Genomic DNA, 19,273 nt, shown 5'->3' on the forward strand with positions numbered 1-19,273 from the left:
GAAGGTGTGTTTGAAGCCGCCAGAGTACGCCCGGCTTTTATCTCTAGGCTGTACTTAGAGGTCTTGCTCTCCCCTTGGCCTGAGCAACCTCACCCACCGCCGTGGGGGGGCCACAGCGTGTGACAGTCACCTCCCCTGTTCAAGGCTGGCACCAGGACCAGCAGTGGGGTTTGTTTGGACTATATGTTCTTCATCAGAGGAGTCTGAGACAATCTCCCTTTCTGGCCAGAGGAGGAGGAAGGCATCTCTGAGGCCTGCACTTCCCCCAGTACAAACAGCTGAACCCAGCCTGCCAGGCCCAGCTTTCAACTTTGTTGCTTTTGCAAATATGGTCCTGGGTCCTATTTCCCACATCTCTCCAGCCAAGTCCGGCCAACCTCCTGGAGGCATGGCCTGCTCCAGGCCAGACACCAGGGGAGAGACTAGGACGAGCAGGAAGTTGATCCCTCCCACCTTCTAGAAAAACAGCAGGCGAAGGGGTCGAGAACAGAGTAGGTGCAACCAGGGCAGACAAAATGAGGAGTGACCAACAGAAGTAGAGGGAGCTCAGGCCCCGGGTCCTGGGACCCAGTGGCCGAGCAACCCATCTTTATGTCTTTTATTCCCCACTCACTGCCCTAACATCTCCTTATTCCTAGGATCAGAGCCAACAAGTCACTCCTTGTCTCCCCAGGGCAGACTGGGCCACCTGATATTATAATTATAAAATGCATCCAGGGAACTCCTGTTGAACATTGGTCTCCCCTCTGGAATGGACTGGCAGCTCCACGAGGACAGAGGCTGCATCATCCCCAGCATGACATCTGGTGCAAACAAGGGGCAACGGAGGAACAAGGGAGGGACACAGGCAGGAAGGGAGGACCCTGGGTTTCTCATATTAGGGCTGGCCCATTGTAGGCCCCCCAAGTGTCCTCGTTCTAATCCTGGGACCTCTGCATACATGATCTTACCTGGACAAAGGGTCTTTGTAGGCGTCATTAAGTTGAGGGCCTTGAGACGGGAAGATGACCCTGAGTTATCCATGTGGCCCCATGTCATCCCAAGGTCCTTAGGAGAGGGAGGCAGGAGGGCCAGAGGCAGAGGAGGAGATGTGGCCACAGGAGCAGAGGTCAGAGTGTTGCCGCCACAAGCCGAGAAGTGCAGGTGGCCTCGGGATGCTGGGAAGGGCCATGGCAGAGATTCTCCCCTGCAGCCTCCAGAGGGAACACGGCCCCTACTGACATCCTGATTTTAGTCCAGGGCACCCGGCTTAGACTTCCGACCTCCAGAACTATGAGATAAGAAGTCTGTGTGGTTTTAAGCCACAAAATTAGTGGGAATTTGTCAGAGCAGCCATAGGAAACACAAACACCCACACTCGGCATTCTTGGTACCTCTAATCAGTGATTATCAGCCCCACCGAACCCACGCTGGTGATACAGCGGACATCACTGACAGCCACAGAGTCCTGGTCTCATCTTATTTCCTGGTACGTGAAGGATAAAGATCCCTGCCCGCCTAAAGCCAAGCCATAGCAACATGTCTGGTTCCGGCCAATCAAATGTGAGAGGAAGTGACAGGAGGCACTTCTGAGAACGAAGGACCACACGGCCAGTGCTGAGTTCCAGGCCTCCGCCCCCACCTGAAGCTTCGTGTGGAGGTAACAGCATCATCAGGTGGGAGAACCTCCACCAGCCCAGCCCCCTGCCCGTGGACCATGTGGAGCAGGTGCCTGCTGACCTTCCGTGGACATGAGGGACATGTCAACCAAGCCAGAGGAAACCTTCTAAGCCCCTGGGGTTGGGGTCATTTTACAGGAGCACCGCCTCCCCCTTCCTGATCAAGGATCCATCTATGAAAGCAGCAACTGCCACCCACATGCATCCTGTGGACCTGTCCACTTGAGGGGGTCTCAGCATCTTTGGAAACAGATATCACCTTGGCCACAGACCCCTGGAATGCTCCCAGGGTCCTCTGACGATTTCTACCTCAGGCGGAGGAAGTCCACCTTAGTCACGGAACGACCCTGAAGTAAAATCACTTCTTCCAGACAGTACGGAAGAAAAGCGGGAGATGGAACAGCTTCCCACACCTCCCACGTGGGTCCCACAAGTGTCTCCGAGGTGCATGCCCACAGCCACTTGCCACTACCCGCTAGCACGCCCAGCACGACGCAGGTTTTTGTGCCTCCCTCCTGGGGATCCACAAATCTCTTCTCATCTCTCAGCTTCTCTGCCAGGCTCTCGGCCAGGTCTGTGGCTGGGATTCTAGTAAGTCAATGGTTATTTTCAGAGCTTTATTATCCCATTTGTCATTTGCTAATTAGCTAGGAGTTGACCAATCAGAAAACAGTGGTGAGACAGAGAAAATACTCCCATTTTCTTGGCTTTTAGTTGCCCACGGTTACTGAGAACCCTCTGGGTTTACTGATGGAGCTGGGGGGGTGAGTGTAAAACACGGGGGTAGGATTTTCTTTGTCCTCTCCAGAACAAACGTGGAGGACCTTGGGGGCTGTCACCAGGGAAAAAGGCAGTAGCTTCACAAAAGAATGCCAGTGTTGTGGTCACCAGTGGGCAAAACCAGGGTCTCCGGAACCCCTGACCTCAGCCTTCTAGTAATTTCTAACTCTGACCAAGCAAGCTATGGAAGCACAAATAGCCCCAGTGAGGTCTGGCCTCTCTGGCCACCGGAGGCCACATGACCTGGCCACACCAAGAGCATGGAGGGCGGTATGAGACCTGCCAACACAGTCCTGCCCACGGCTGCCAAGGGTTCAGAACCAAGGTTGGGAGGGGCAACTAAAGTCCCCGTGGCTCTCCCAAACCCCTACTTGCAAGGCCACGTCTCCCCAAAGCTAGGAGGACATGTCACCTACTAACCGCGTTCTCCCAGCTGGCCCCCAGCTACACACACACACACACACACACACACACGCACGCGCACGCGCGCGCCACTCATGATCCTCATCTAAACTCTTCGAAGTTCCTTTCTTTTATTCTCCCATTTCACTGACGTGAACGCTGAGGCATGACTAGCCTTGGGCCATGCAACAATTGGCAAAGCCATGTATCAAATCCAGGCCTTTCTGTATCCAGCACGTGTGGGAAGGGGAGAAGGTGAAGGGTTAACACTGGCATGTGCCAGATGCCTGGCATATATTACCTCAGTCCTACGGCCATGGTGTGGAGTGAGGTCATATCACACACCAACATTCACACATGCAAGCCCGCAGGCACACATGTCAACAGGCATGTACAGATACACATGTGTGCATGCACATGTGTGTGGGCAACTTAAGTACTCACACGGGCACACAGGTAGATATGGGCCTGCGCACACGCGCGTGTTAATACATACATGCTCACACACACACAGTGTCTCCACATGGAAGGGGATGAGGACACAGTCACCTACCAGGGAGCCAGCCAGCACCCCATGACCGGCTGGCGCCCAGGACCTACTCCAGCTCCATCGGTCCAGGCCGCCAGGTTTAGCAAAGCCAGACCTTGCCACCCTGCCCTTTGGAGGCAGTTTCGTCACTGGCCGTGATTTCCAAAGACAACAAATAAACAAGGAGGCCTCAGTCCTGCCCCTCAGAGCCACTTCGTCAACACCCCCACCGCCCCCCCCCAAGTCCCAGCCCTGAAAAGTCCCCCAGGTTGGACAGTTTTCTCGGGGGGCACTCAGCAGACTGGGGCTGGCGAGGAAAAGAGGGAGCACCTGAGAAGAACTTCCCAACGGCCCTCAGCACAGCTCCTGGCCTGGTGGGTAATAAAAGTCCAATGAGGAAAGAGCGGATGTGAAACCAGCGGCCCCACACGTGCGAGGCTGGCGAGTTCCAGGGTAAAGTTCTGACTACGGGACGGCCGCCCAGCTCCAGCAGGCTAGTCACTGCCTGAGAAGAACGAATGGCTCCTTCCAACCCTCACGCCGGTGCCCTGGTGCCACCACAGGTCAAGCAGGTCGGGCACCAGCTGGGGGTCAGAGATCCTGCCCTCCTGGTCCTCTGTCTCTAGGGTCTGGTTTGTGGCTTGAGCAGGCCCATGATCAATCCTCAAAAGAGCCTTTTTTCACTGACCACCTACTAGGCTCTCAGCCTTGGGCTGGGCCCTTTCCCTGCACGCCAGCAGTAAAAGAGAGTTAACGGCTGAAGCACCCAGGCCCACGCAGGTAGACCTGGGTTCAAATCCCAGAGATGACAGTTCAGCTCTGGTACCAGCGGGTTCCTCGTCTGTAAAATGGATTGCTATTAGAAAGAATGGAACAGTGGGTGTTAAACAGGGTTCCCCAGTTGTGGGCGTTTGGCAATGTCCAGACATTTTTGGTGGTCACAATGCAGGAGGGTGCTATCGGCATCTAGTAGGTGCTACCATCCCACCATGTACAGGACGGCCGTATGACAGAGAATGTTCCAGCCTCACATGCCTGTGGCGAAGGTAAGAGAGCCTGGTGTAAAGCGGCAGTCCCCAACCTTTCTGGTGCCAGGGACCAGTTTTGTGGAAGACAATTTTCCCACGGACTGGAATAGGGAAGGGGGGCTGGTTTGGGGATGTTTCAAGCGTGCTGCATTCAAGCTCACCTTCCGCTGTGAGGCCCAGTTCCTAAGAGGCCCAGACCAGTACTGACTGGCCCAAGCCCCAGAGGTAGGGGACCCCTGGTGTAAAGGATGTATAATCCCTGGCTCAAGGTAAGCCCTCGATAAACGTCAGCTGCTATGATTATCTCTAAATTGTCCCAGCAGACCTAGAGCACATTACAGTTCCCAGACTACAGGGAAGGAATTTGGGACCAGAGAGTCAGTGACTTGCTCAGGTGACAGGAAAGAGCAGAGCTGACCAGGCTGCCTGACTTCACCTCAATTCCTTTGCCTTCTTCTCTGCCATGGCACTGGGCACTAGGGGACAAGCTGGTGCCAGGCCTGAGGCCCCGTGGCCCAGTGGAGATGCCAAATTCCCCCTCACTGCCCCAGAATCACAAGCCAGCCTTCCCGCTTCTCCTTTCTTCTGCGGTTCCGCAAAGAGAAGAGGGGCTGTTTCCCAAATTGCTTCCTCGGGCTCTGAATGGACGGACAACTGTGTCTTGACCCTGGAGACAACTCAGCAGATAATTCCTTCCCTCTCCTCCTCCCCCTCCCAGTCCCTACCTGTTACCCCCGGCTTTTGCCCAAGAGGGCAGGCTGTCTCCAAGGCCCACCTTGTTCCTAGGAGAAAGATGCTCACCCTGGCCCTGCAAACCAGACCCTCCTCTGAGCTGGCTGTCCCTGGCTGTGGGACCCTCCACCCGCACACCCAGGGACAGAGTCTGTCTTGAGAAGTGGCAGAGGATCCTACAAGAGCCTTGTCTCTGTCTACCTCCAGCAGGTCCCTTCCTGTACACACACCCTACTCACAGCCACATAAACACACACAAGGTCTACAACCAGCCACACGGAACGCCTTCTGCCTCTCTAAGCTCTTTCTAGAGGCCAAGCCTCGACACATGTCCCTCCTGCTTCCCGGAGCACCGTGCCCCTTCCCTTTGCCCTATACCCTCTTCACATGACTTAGACTTGGCTCAAACAGCCCTGCCTCTGGAGGCCAGGCCCAGCTGCCCTGCTTCTGTGTGCCCACATCTCAGGGCGTTCTGCCCTCTACATGATGGGACACACGCTGGACTTCACCCATTACTGTGAGACTTTGGGCTCCAAGGGCAGAGAGCCTTTCTGAGCACATCACGTCGCCAGCCCAGAGCAGTGCTAGCATACAACTTTCTGTACTGATTGAAACAGTCTGCATCCGAGCTGTCTGGTGTGGGAGCCGCTACCTACCTGTGGCTATGAAGCATTTGCAATGTGGCTTGTGCCCTTAAAGAACTGAGTTTTTAACTTTAGCTAAATTTGAATAGCACTGTGTGGCCAGTGGCTACCATACTGGACAGTGAAGATCTAGAACAATGCCTAGCACAAAGTGCTCAAGACCCACTGGCTGAATAAATGCACGATGTTAACTTCCCAACTTTATTACCCTGCATTCTAAGTGTCTGATACCAATCTTCTCCAGCGGGCTGAGCTTCCTGAGGGCAGGATACACTTTGTTTTTGATCAGTGGACCTCAATAAATATTAATTGAATAAATGAATGCAAAAGTCATTCTGTGCCCTCAAAGTAAATAAATGAATGACTGAGTGGTGTGCAACTTGGACCCCTTTCCCTTGCCCACCAAGTCTAAGGAAAGCTGTGATGAGAAGGAAAACAGTCCACTGGGCTAGTGTCTGAATATACTTCCAGCCCATTTCCTCCTCACTGAAGTAACTGTCTGTCCCCCGCATCCTGGAGTCTGCCTCGCCTGGTGTCAGCAGCGAGCGTCTGCTACTAGCGGACGAGACATCCTTTCTCAAGTGTCCTTCCCTCTCCCCCAGTGCTGTGCCAGAAGCAGGGAGAGTCTGTTTGTTCTACACTCAGAGGAACGGATTGGGGCTCTCTGTTCCCCTGGGGCTGCCATTCCCTACCTCCCTGCTCAGGCAGCAGAGTCCCCCAGGAGATTTCAGGGAAAATTATAACTCATAAGAATGAGGATGAATGTGAGATTCCGTTATAAATCAAATGCCTTTCTTCCCTGACTGTTGGCTGTGATGTTCTCTTTAACACTGTGATTCACTGAGAGCATCATCTGTGCTTCTCCCCGCACCACCTGACCCACTTCCTTCCGATGTAGGTCATGGTGGATTCTCCCTGCGTTCCCCAGGTATGCCTCTAGAGAGGGGGGTGACACCACTTAAAGGAAATTTAGGATTCTCTTACAAGCAGGTAGGGACCCTGTACTCTCTCATACAGCTGAGACTCAGACTTACAACTGCATGCGGAAATCCTGTGCAAAGATCCTGGGGCACATGGAAGGGCAGGCAGGCAGGGTGGTTCCTGTGCCCCAGCAAGCTGGGCAGCTGAAGCTGGAAAGCCACCACCACATGGAAACATTGCCAAGGAGGGTTTGGTGTCCAGATCAGAAGCAAATCAGTCATCCGGTAACTGGCCCCACTTTGTGAGCAGCCTGGGCCCACCACGTAAGAACTGTGCGTGACCTGGGGCAAGTTGCTTCTCTTGCCTGAGCCTCATTTTCCCATCTGTAAAAGGGGGATAAAGCCAGCACCCACATCACAAAGTGGTGTGGATTAAAGGCATTCAGAGAGGCAGAGCGCTCAGCATGGGGTCTAGCAGAGATGAACCTAAGCTTCCGCTCTTCACCCAGACAAGCACGGAGCATCGAGCCCCTGCAGGGCACGGGCCAGGTGCCGGGGAAGGGTCAGACTCTGCACCTGCTCTCAGGTGGCAGGGTGCTGGGCGGGATGATGGACACATGAAGTCACACACAACAGTGCACGTGGGAAGTGTCTCAAAGGAGCAGGAAGAATAAGGAGCCCAGGGGAGGGAGGACTTGGTCCGGGCTGGCCTGGGAGGTTCATACCATGGGAGCTGGGCCCGGAGAAAGAAAGGGGATCCTGGCCACGGGCCGGGCATCTTCAAAGGTCTAAAAGTGCACAAGATTATGGGCTTTTGGGGAAACAACAAAAGGCTGTTTGTGGCTGGGGCAGAGGATGCCTGGTAAGGAACTGGCAGGAGATGAAAATGAAAAGACTGAGTTTGGGCCAAATCTGGCCTTCTCTGCCAGGAAAATAAGGAGTTGAACTTTGTCCTGTGTCTGACAGAAGGGTTTTCAGTGCCATTCATAAAGTTACTCAACTCTGGAGATAGGGACCACATCCCCTATGCACACAGACACACACTCAGGTAGGCCTGGCTGCATGCACAAAACCCAGAGCAGAAATGGGAGCCCCCAGGCCCCAAGACAGAGCAAAGAGGATGTGTTCTTCTGACAGCCACGCAGAGGTCCAGGAGGCCAGGCTCAGGCCACTGGGAGGAGGATCTGTTTATATACAGGAGGTTTCCTGCTTGCGCATGTGCGCACACACACAGATGCATGTGCACACACATTTACCCCTTGAGGACGGAACAGTTCTAGGGATAATTTTTTCCAGACACTGCCTTTGCAGGCCAGGTCTACCACATGCAGCACCGGAGAGACTCTGCTATAAAAATCCAGTATTTTTCACTTGCACAACTTTCCAGTCTGGCCCTCGTTTTAAAACGGAACCTTCCCCTCTCCATCACCCACATTTAAAAGGGAAGTGTGGGCCTGTCTCCAGGAATCCGAGCCACGGTGCAGGAGGTGGAAGTGATTCAGGAGTCCCATGGAGGACGGAGTAATCAGGGTTGGGGACAGTTTCACATGGCGATGCATGCACTGCTCTCTCTCGAGCCGATGGGCTGTTTCCTAAGGAGAATGGTTACCCCCAAGGAGACACTTTCACAATGAAGTCTTATGGCAGGTGGATACAAATAAAAATCAGCTGAAGTTCCTTAAAATAGTTGCATTCTAAGTAAGATAAACCTTTTCCTCTGTGACACAGTTCATACCAGTAATTAGACCAGTAATTAGCTCAGCAAACTCTTTTCCTGACAAAGTAGAAGTTGAAATGGGACTTCAGGGGTCACACCTAGATTGGAGGGAGTCAATTTTTAGCCAATGAATTCAAACTTAGTTATTTCCTTGGGAGGAGACACTGCCTCAGCCAAATAAGGGTTTTTCTTTGTGCCAGAGAATTAAACCCCATTTTTGCTAGGCCAGATACAGAAGCCAGGCACTGGTCTAAAATAACAGCTTGTTTTATCCTCACACCATCTGTAGATAGGGAAACTGAGGCACAGGGGAGACAGCGACTTGACCAAGGTCACACAGCAAAAGCCAGAATTCGAGCCCAGGCCATCTAGCTCCAAAGGTCAGACTGTAACCCCACAACCTTGACCTCCCTCTTGGCACATTCAGTCCTATCATTCTGCTAGGAGAAGGATGGGCCACATGCACACTCAGTAGGGCCCATGACAATGGCCAAGTCCTGAGCAGCCTTGAACTTTAACATGGGAATGGCTGGCCAACGTAATGTATTAGCAATAAGCAGCAAGCTATGGGGGTGATGTTCTCATGGGGCCAACAAAAGGACTCTCCAGCTGTCGTGTGGCCTTGGCTGTGATAGAGAAGGGGAAGGGAGCACATCAGAGCAAGATGGACACTACATTTAGCCACAGGCGCCACTCTGTGCCCTCTCAGAACCACACTGTTGTCAGACTCCCCAAGCCTGACCCAGCCATCTGCCAGACGGGCACATTGAGGGCCAAGGAAGGGAAGCAACTTCTCCAAAGCCACACAGAAAGCAACAAGCAGAACCGGGAGTGGCACACGGTCCCGTGATGCCACACCTGTGTCTCCCCACCGCACAGAGTCCAAGTCAGTGAGGTCAGAAAAACATTCTTTGGAATGACACCCGAACTTAACCTTCACTGAACCTAGGACAGAAAATTCACACCGCCACCTCCAAAGAGCCAAACCAGAAGTCAACTTATATCATCTGCCCAATCATAAAACATTCCTTCTCTGCTCTTCCATGCTGTGGATGGTGTTATGGGCTGAACGTCTGTGCCCACCCACAAAAATTCATATGCTGAAGCCCTAACCCCACAATGTGACAATACTGGGCAATGGGGCCTTTGAGAGGTTCTTAGGTTCAGACGAGGTCATAAAGTTGGGGGCCCCCAAGATGGAATTAGTGCCCTTATAAGAGGAGGAGGAGACCACAGCCCACTCTCTCAGCAACGTGAGGACACAGAGAGAGGGCAGCCGTCTGCGAGCCAGGAGAAGGGCCCTCACCGTGAGCCGACCGTGCCGGCACTCTGCTCATGGGCTTCCAGCCCCCAGCACTGTGGGAAATAGATGCCTGCTGCGTAAGCCGCCTGGTCTGTGGTATTTTGTTACGGCAGCCTGAGCACACTAAGACAGATGGAGAATATTACCCTCCAACCAAGGCCCAGAAAAATCACACTCTTGCAGTCGGCCCACCCAAATACAGAACAATTTGTCCTGCTTCTCAAGCCCAGGCACCCCGTGCTGGGACCCCTCACCCCCGGGGCCCACGTGCCCCTGGCACACAAGTGGGGCTTGAGAAATGCCTGATGAACAAACAGGCCTAAGTTCTGGGTGAGTATCTGTGCAATTAGTAGCTAGCCTCTGTTGTAACCCTTATGCACAGGTAAAGATGGTTCCTGCCCTCATGGAGCTCCGAGACTTGAAGTCTTCCACTTCAAAACCAACCAGCACCAGCCTCCTTCGAAATGAAGAGTGCCCACACCAGCGATTCTTCATCTCAGCACCAACCCACGACTGACGTGCGCACAGGAATCTCAGAGAAGGCCGTTTGCTCCCGTGCTGCATTTGAAAGTGAAAATCGAGAAACGACCTTCGCATCCATCAGTGTGGTGGCACTGGAGGAAGGACCATTCTACAGAATCTGACGCAGCAACAGCAGAACGAGCTAGGTCCATAGCCAGCCAAACTAGTGGTAGGGGGATGAACCCAAAATGAGTCAACCATCATCACAGAGGCAAACAGACACAGTATTTTTGCTGCAAACATGTAAAGCATGTGTTTGCTCTTCATCTTCCGTGGCTGGGCCAAGGCCCTGTCCTGAAAGATGACCCCACACGTCTGGAGTCTCCTCTGTCTTTCTCACATAAAACCCAAGCAATGTGCAACTGACGATCTGCAATTCCGGTTCCTTGAAAGCCCTTCACAAGGCCGCCTGGTCATTATGGCTCCCCCCCACTTTCACGGTCTCTCACCCACAACAGCCACTGTTTTCTAGTGGCACTCTACTGAGACTTTCCTAGGCATCCGCTGGTTTTTGTAAAAAGAACCACTCTCTTTTCACACTCATATTTCATAAGTTGATGTAATCTTCGAGTAAACTGTGTAATTACAGTAACACCTATAACCAGTATAATCAAGCTTGGGAGCAGACACCACTGGTTCTTGGTAACATACAACACAGCACCCCAGGAGAACACTCCAGAGGTTTGCTGGAGCAGACAGCGGCCCAGCCCGAGCCCCAGCCCAAGTGACTCGCAGAGGGCGTGGAGGGTAGCGTGGCGGTGTCCTAGCCAGTCTGCTAAATAAGGCTGAGGAGTGAGCCCAGGTAGTGCCGTACATGTAACAAGGCTCTACCAAACTAACATGGACACATTTCCAAAAAGTCTTCAGTGAAAAGGTAAGTTGCAGAAAGATACATACACTATTAATTCCTTTTATGTTTAAATAAACAAACTCATAAAATTATACATATACACTTTCTATAGAACCATCTGTTTGAATATAAACATACAGAAAAGAGACTGGAAAGACGGAATGTGGGGTAGAAACAGGATTGGTGGTGGAGAAAGGGAACATGATGCTTTTCTCTACGCCAACATTTTTCACAAGAATATATGTTTATATTAAGTATGTAATTGTTTTACTTTATTAATCAATACAATTTAGTCCAGCATATAAAACCAATAAGCCCAGAGCCTGAAAAGTATGCCGCTTTAAAAAAAAATCAAAATAATACTGGAAATAATAAACATTTACCGGTAACTGGCTTCAAAGAAACAGCTGTCTGCCCGTCAGCCAGGGTTAGCAAGGCACTCGTGGGCTGGAGATCTTCAATGGGCAGAACTAAAAACAGTCAGTGAATTCATCAAACCTGCATGTTCTGACCAGACACCAAGGTCAATGTACGCTCTTAGCTGCCACAGCGACCAGCTGCTTTTGGCCCTTGGTTTGTTTCTCCATTTAGCCGGATACGCTGCACGTCTGACAGATTCACCAAGAAGCAGCACTCAAAGGGACCTTTCAAGGTGGCTGAGATTATTCTGCAAATTAGACAGCTACTTTCAGCCTCATTCACAGCAAGTGTGTGTTTCCATCACTTGTTCACCCAGGGTTCAGGGAGTCCCCAGAACATTTCAACCACAGCGCTTAGAGCTGGGGACAGAGCTGTGAACTAGGAGCTAGTGACCTAGCATATTGGGACACCAAGCCACCAATGGACAAATCATGATTTCATGTGAACTGTGTCCGCGCTAAAGCCCATAAAGAGAATTATAACCCTATCCCAGGCGGGCAGGGTGTCAAGGAGGACCATGAAAGATCCCCTGTGGAGGTGCCACTGAAGCTGAGAACTGGCAAGGATTAAGAGGGCAAGTGAGTGAAGGCAGAAGAGAAGATGGGTCCTTGCGAAGAGAACCCTGCACTCTGGCCGTAAGTTGGCTGGCTGAGCAAAGGAGATGGACTCCCTGGGTGGAGCTGGATGGTGCCTGAGGAGCTGGGGGAGACAGGTCCCATTCCTGGCCCTGAGGCTCAGGTCAAAAATCGTGAGTGTTTCCTAAAAGCAATGAGGAACCATTACAGGATTCTTGAGCAGACGAGGGGAATTTCATCACAGAAGTGCCTTTCAGGCCCAGCTGAAAACACAGATTTTGCAGCCTGTGCTTCCTAAATGCCTCTCATTTTCTTCCATCTCTGTGGGCTCCAGAACATTTGTGTGAGCCCTCCAGCACAGCAGACACTCTGCAACTGCCCCCACCCATCATCATGGGCCCCATGGCCACCCTGGTTAGAAGTCTTTCATCATTCTGCACAAACCCTCGGACTGCGGGGCTTAAGGAAACATTCCCAAAATGTTCACTCTGTGCAATCGAGACACCTGCTTGGAAAATCCTGGCTGCAAGCATTTCTCCCCCCCGAGGCGGCTACACCCAACTGTTTTTCCGCAAGATCCTGCGTCACAAAAGGGATATCCCCAGCTAATGTGCCAGTCGAACACCTTGGAGAACCTGGGCTGCCTGCACGCGGGGCAGTCACATCCCGTCAGTGTGTGTCCTTCCTCTGGGTTACCTAATAGAATTTCCTGTGTGTATGAATATAAATACTATTGTCCTGACCCATGATGAACTTGTAAACAGACTGATTATATCAGCTTGCATAGATTAAGATTTCCAGAAACAGAGGGACACCATTACTTTTATTTTAATTTAAAATGAACACAATTTCCATTGGATACAGATCAAATTAATGACCTTAGAAGGTACCACACCATACCACCTTGTCTGTGAAAATAAAAATCAGATTGCAACACAGTTACGAGATCGTACCACAGTCTTCGTTTGAGATGTAACACGCTATGTCCACCTTAATGCCTTTTGCTATTTCTTGGAACAAGGCTACTCTAACACATTCTTCTGGGAGCACTAAACATCAGTACAACTTGGCTTAAATGGCAGGGGACAGATCACCACCCCGAAATTACTGAAACCAAGAGAAATCCACAGGATCAAGACCAGACCAAGAAAATCTTATAAAATGGTAATCAAATCAACCCCCTACCAAAACCAGGCTCTTCTTAAATTGCAGGTATCAACGTATCCAGTTTATGAAGTAAGGATATGGAGACATACGCCGGCCTCAAGCAAATCCACCGAAAGAAATGCGGCTCACCCACCTAACCCACAGCACGGTCACTAATGACGACGAAAAAGTTCCGGCCGTGTTTCCGCAGTGCTCCAATAAGCCCCTGCAGCCAGACACGGCAGCCCGTCCTCTGCATTCACACCACGCAGGCTCTCGCAGCAGGAGCCCCAGCGTGCCTCCCTCGGTCGTGGGTGTCTTGACTCCATAGTTTCCACGGGCAAACCATAGAGCGTGGTGGTTATGGATGAATCTCTAAGAACGAGACTGCCCAATCCCACCTCTCCTGCCTCGAGCAGGAGCAAGTCATTTCACCCACTGAGCCTCAGTTTTACCACGTAAAAATGGGTACCAAACAAAAATGGTAGTGCCTGCCTCCCAGGGTTATGGCAAGGATGCAATGAGATCTGCAAGGCAGGCACAGTGTGCAGCACAGGGCAAGCCCCTGGCACATGTCAGTCATCACTGTCACTGTTCCATCCAGAACACCTGGGCTCTACCTCGGACTCACCCACCCCCGACTCCCACATGCACTCTACGCCAAACCTGCCCAAGACCGCCCCCGAGGATGCTCTCCCTGAGAATCCTCACTCACTCCTCTGGCTGACCTTGGCTCTGCACTCCACCCAGTCATCTCTGACCACCCCAGCGGCTCCCTGTCACTTAGAACACCACAGGTCATTTCACTGCTCTACAGCAGTCACCCCTGGAACACCCACGCCTAATTCCTCTATAGAACGTTCATGGAAGCCCTCATCTGGCCATTTCCACCCAACTTTATGTCTCAAGGTCCCCACAAGAGCCCAGGCCAACTTGCACTCTCATGTGCCCCTGAAAGGTGAGACAGGGGCAGAGAGGGCAGAGCCAAGTCTGCATGCAGCTCTGCCTCCACGGGGCTCCGAGGTTCCGGCAAGTGTCGTGCAAAGTTGCACATGCATCACCTCTGCAGAAGGCACCAGACAAAAATCACACGTGCCAAGTGACTGAACCTCTGTGAGGCTTGGAGACAGGAAGGACTACTGAATGCAAACACAAGCCAGGAGAGCAGCTAGCCGCGGGGGCCGGGGCATGATGGGGACGGGCAGGAGAGCTGGTCATCATGTTCTTTCTTGATTTGGGTGCTGGTTACAATGTGTGTTTAGTTGGCAAAAATTCACTGGGCTGGATGTATGTTATGTTTCAATAAAATTTATAAAAAAAAAACGCAGCAATGACAGTCTGTGCCTCAGTTTCATTATCTGTAAAATGGGACACACGGGAGGAAATCGCACACCTGCTGCTAAGGTCTCTGTGCTGTTTCTCCCTACCCACCTCATCTAAAGGTCATGAACCAGGCCCCCACCCATCCTGGGGCTGGCTCCAGGACTTCATTTAGAGCACAGGTGGCAAACAGAAGGCCCGCAGGCCCTGTCCAGCCCTCCACCTTGTTTTATCCGGCCGGCACCTCATTTCTACCCGGAGGCAGTGCCAACCTCTCACTTAACTGTTCAGGAGCAGTTACATGTATACAGTCCTAAAACTACATTCGGCCCTTGGAAGGCAACCGTGAGGCTGACGTGGCCCCCGGTGAGAATGAGTCTGACACCCCTGATCTAGATGCACTAGAGTGCAAGGCAGTGGTGGCACCACAACGGATACACTGAGCACTACTGAACTGCACACTTAGAAATGGTTGAGATGGTAAGTTTTATATCATGTGTATTTTACTACAAGTGGAAAAAAAAAGATACACTATGTGGAACTATTCTAATCTTGGAGATCCATTTATCATGCCCTGGAGTTAACGACTGGTGAGAAGCACACCAAGGTGTGCCCTGGGGCTTCTATTTTTAAAACTCTTGCCTTAAAGCACAGAAAGATGAATTAACAGCAAACGCTGTCCAAAGAGAATGCAAGATATAAAATTTTATGTATTTGGAAGAACACATTAAAATGTGCAGGGATTTAGATAAAGACTAAGAAAAATAGCCACGTATAACAGGTTATTGTTCTGGATAGAACTGATGATGATTTTCTTTTTCTATTTTTCTACACTGTGAATATTTTACATTCATATTTCTTAACCATAAAACTAACAGAAAATGAGTAACTTTCGTCTGCTCTTCGTGGTCTGGCTCCTCACTTTGTAAAGTGTCTCTTCAGCCCAGTTTCATTTTGGGTCTCTACAGATTCCTACGCACTACCTCTCAGCGACATCACTGCCCTTCTCCTACTCGTGAGAATGGATTCCCACCCCCTTCCCCACTGAGCTCAAATCCAGCCACAGAATCTTTCTCAACACAGTAGTCCAGCCACTCCCACCTGATGAAATGTACCTGCTGCGACTACTTATACTTGCTCTCTCGCCTCCTCTCTGGTCATTTCCTGGCATTGTCTTAATCCCCCAGTGCAAGCACAGGCTCTCGGGAAAGAGGGGCAGAGATTTACCCTCACCCTCCCCATCCCAATCAATCCTAAACAGAGGCAACAAGAGGCCCCACAATCCCACCTGTGCTGGACCACCTCTCAGACAACACACCTCTCCCTGCAGCTTCACTCTTGACTTGTTTCCAAGCCGAGACCATCTATTTCCAAGTCCAGAAACCGTGAAGCACAGGCTCCTACAGAGCACGACCAGGGATGGTTTCAGCCTGACAGCTAAAATGTGAACTCGCCCTGGGCTCGTCTCCCCACCTCCCAGATTCCATGCGCGCAGAAGGGCTGGGCCTCGGACCACGTGCGTGACGTGAGATGGAGACGTCTGACATAGCAGCAGGGACGGAGGGCACGTCCAGGCGCCTTCAGTCATCACCCCCAAACGGGCTCACGGAGCCCGTTGCTAGCTTTCACAGCAACCAGTCTCTCCTTGTCTAATTGTAAAGTAATCAATACTTGTCCGGCTTTGAAGTTTTCAAAGGGAAATTAATCTGTATTTTAGCTGGTTATGGCTCCTTTGCAGACCTTGGGCAGGGGGTGTTTTCGGTCCCTGCTCATGAGCGTATACCGCAGGTGGCACCAGGTGGAACCTGGAGTGCACACGACAGGACACTGCGGGCGCGAACGAGGTCCCTCCTCAAGGAGGTTCTCCAGGTCTCTGGGTCACAGGAGCCACCCAGCCAACTCACCAGGGAAGACCCAAGATGCTCTTACCATGACACTGGAGTGGACAGTTTTCTCCAAAAGCCAAGGACATGTGAGTTGACCTAGCATCCTTGTAATTCCTGGGAATGGTCAAGTGTGTAACTTCTTATCACTGTAATAGCTTGTCACCCCTTCAGAGTTCTGAAGATATATCAATCATTTATTGGGTAGAGGGGGAGGTGGGCAATAGAGTCAACTATCTGCCACTGAGAATATCCTGAAAATTCAGGGACATGTGACTACAGTGAGGATGTAGCTTAGAGAAAGGCAATGACATCGATGGGAATAATTCATTGTACTATTATTAAGAGACTAAAGACTTTTATGTGCCAGGCATGGTACTATGAAATTCACATGTGCCAAATATTTATGACTAGCAAACTCTATTTAGAGACAGAACGTACTAGGGCTATTAAAATATAAAAATAAAAGCATTCCAGTGATAGACCATGAGCAAAAGTAATAATAATACAAGCAGAACAGGGAGGCATTGTGAGACATGACCTATAAGAAGGTTAAATACACACACACACACACACACACACACACTCACACACACAAGATTTGGAGACCCCATCTAGCTGTGTGACTTTGGGCAAGTTACTTGACTTCTCTGTGCCTTAGTTTCTCCATCTTTAAAATGGAGGGGCTCAACTTTGCAACACTATGAATTGAAATAACTAAAACAACACACTGACAGAACAAGCATAGTAAATCAGAAATAACTAACCGAAAGCCTAATAGAGATTTGAGCACATATCTGAAAATTTTAAAATATAATAGTGATGTTTTAAAGCAGTAGAAAAAGGGAGTGTATTCAGTGAGTAACACTGGACAATTAGTTAACTATTAGGAGGGAAAGAACAGTATTATGCCCACCTCACCCCTTTTATCAAATATTAATTCTAGATTAATTTTAGAGCTATATGTTTAAAAAAAGGGGCAATGTTTGCTTGATATTGAAATCTGGAAGTACTTTTTGAACCAAAAGACATTGCATTAAGAAACCACTAATTAAGACACTGAGATCTGACCACAGAAAATATATAAAAACAACTATATAGCAATAAACACCCCATACAAAATTAAGAAACTAGAGAAAAAAAAGAAGTGGGAAGGGGTAACAATCATTACATGTGATTTGAAAAAGGATAATTTTTCTATATTAGAGATAAAATCCTTGCAAACTACTTTTTTTAAAAGGCACATACCCCAATTAAAAATAAAACACACAAAGAATCTAAACAAGGTGCAAAAGAAACGCAAACACTTAATGAAGCCATAAAGCGAGGGGAGTAAATGAAATTTAGGATAATGAACCCTTACTAAGGATACCAGACAAGGTTCACATGCCTTCAAAGAGCTCAGAGTTTACGACAATTGGGCATGTGTGGCCTCGCTTGTGTGGTCAAAGGGTGCATTCCCGAAAGTCCTGGTCACGAGGTGCAACCTGACCACAGGCTGCCCAGGACATGCCCATGGGCAGGCACTCCGACAGAGAGAAGTGCCCCAGCCCCAGTGTGGTGGAGAGACATGGACCCAGCACAGGAGGGGCAGTAGAGCCGTAAGTGAGAACCAGACAGCAGGAAAAAGAAAACATCAGTCTCCAGGATCGTCCCCATCTGAGGACGATCCCCTGGCTGCCCAAAGGATGCTCAAGGTTGGTGGGTAAGGGAGGCAACAAGAGGTCCTGTCTGCTGCCTCCTGCACCGGAGCACTTCCTGCTGCCCTGAACAGAGTCTGGTCCTGCTCATGCTCTGGGGAACCTTCAGATATAGCCCCTTGATTTTAAAGATAAAGCATATAACGATAATATAAACAACAACCAAAGTATCATTTAGTGAGTGCCTAATACACACTTAGAGGGCAGACTTCACTCCAGTGAGCAAACTGAGGTTCTGTGAAGTTCAATTAGTTCACTTATTCATTCATTCACTCACTCAAAAAGTATTTCTTGAGTGTGCCCATGTACCAAGGAGGGGACACAGAAGAGGGGGACAGAAAACAAACAAAAACCCCTGCCTTTTTAGCAGGAAGAAACAATCGGCAAAATAAATACAGGGTCCGGCACAAATAATGCCCCTGTTTTTATTACACCATCATAAGCATGTGATTCTGTAACATAACAATATCACACTTAAGCACACCATATGAGAGTTTGGATAGAATGTTCAAATTAAAACTATAAATTATTACACCCATATTACTACCCTACCAACAACACTCAAGCAGTCCTTACTCCTGCCGGACCCTGTACATGGTCTGTTAGACCATGGTAATTGCTAAGAAGAAAAATAAAGAAGGGAAAGAGAAATAAAACAGAGTGTGTGTGGGCAGGGGGGCGAGGGGGGGGGTCAACATTTCAGAAGGTATAGCCGAGAAATGTCATTAGGTAACTCCTGAGTAAAGATCAAAAAGAAGCAAGGGAGTGGGCCGTGTGGATTCTTGGGCAGAGACACCCGGGGAGAGGCCCAGTCAGGGCCAAGGCCTCTAGGTGCAGTGTCGGTCATGTCCAAGGACAGGCCCCAGGTCACACTGTGTAGAAGCAATGAGGTGAGCCCCACTGGGCCACACTGCCTTTGCAGCAGGCCCAGAAGGCAACGTGGTCACCAAAGTCACATGGTTAATCATTGATAGCACTGTGGGAAAAGGGCACCCAGACCCACACGGGATGCGCACCTCTGCCTTGCTCTGGGGGATGGTGGAGAAGAGGCCTGGGTCCCACTGCTCCACTGGAAGGCATTCGAGTCCCGGAGCTCCACCCTCTGGCCCCTGCAAAGCTTTCCTGACTCAGCCACTGGACAAGC

At 50.5% G+C, this 19,273-nt stretch overlaps 1 protein-coding gene across 1 annotated transcript in view; it reads right to left on the bottom strand.

Moving 5' to 3' along the window:
* Positions 1-19,273, bottom strand: part of LOC123806167 (c-Maf inducing protein) — a 227,111-nt gene that overhangs the window by 133,256 nt on the left and 74,582 nt on the right. The gene's annotated exons all lie outside the window — the stretch shown is intronic.

The sequence above is a fragment of the Phyllostomus hastatus genome, unplaced genomic scaffold (assembly GCF_019186645.2).
Source record: "Phyllostomus hastatus isolate PE091 unplaced genomic scaffold, TTU_PhHast_1.1 phas_scaffold_345, whole genome shotgun sequence".
Lineage (NCBI taxonomy): Eukaryota > Metazoa > Chordata > Mammalia > Chiroptera > Phyllostomidae > Phyllostomus > Phyllostomus hastatus.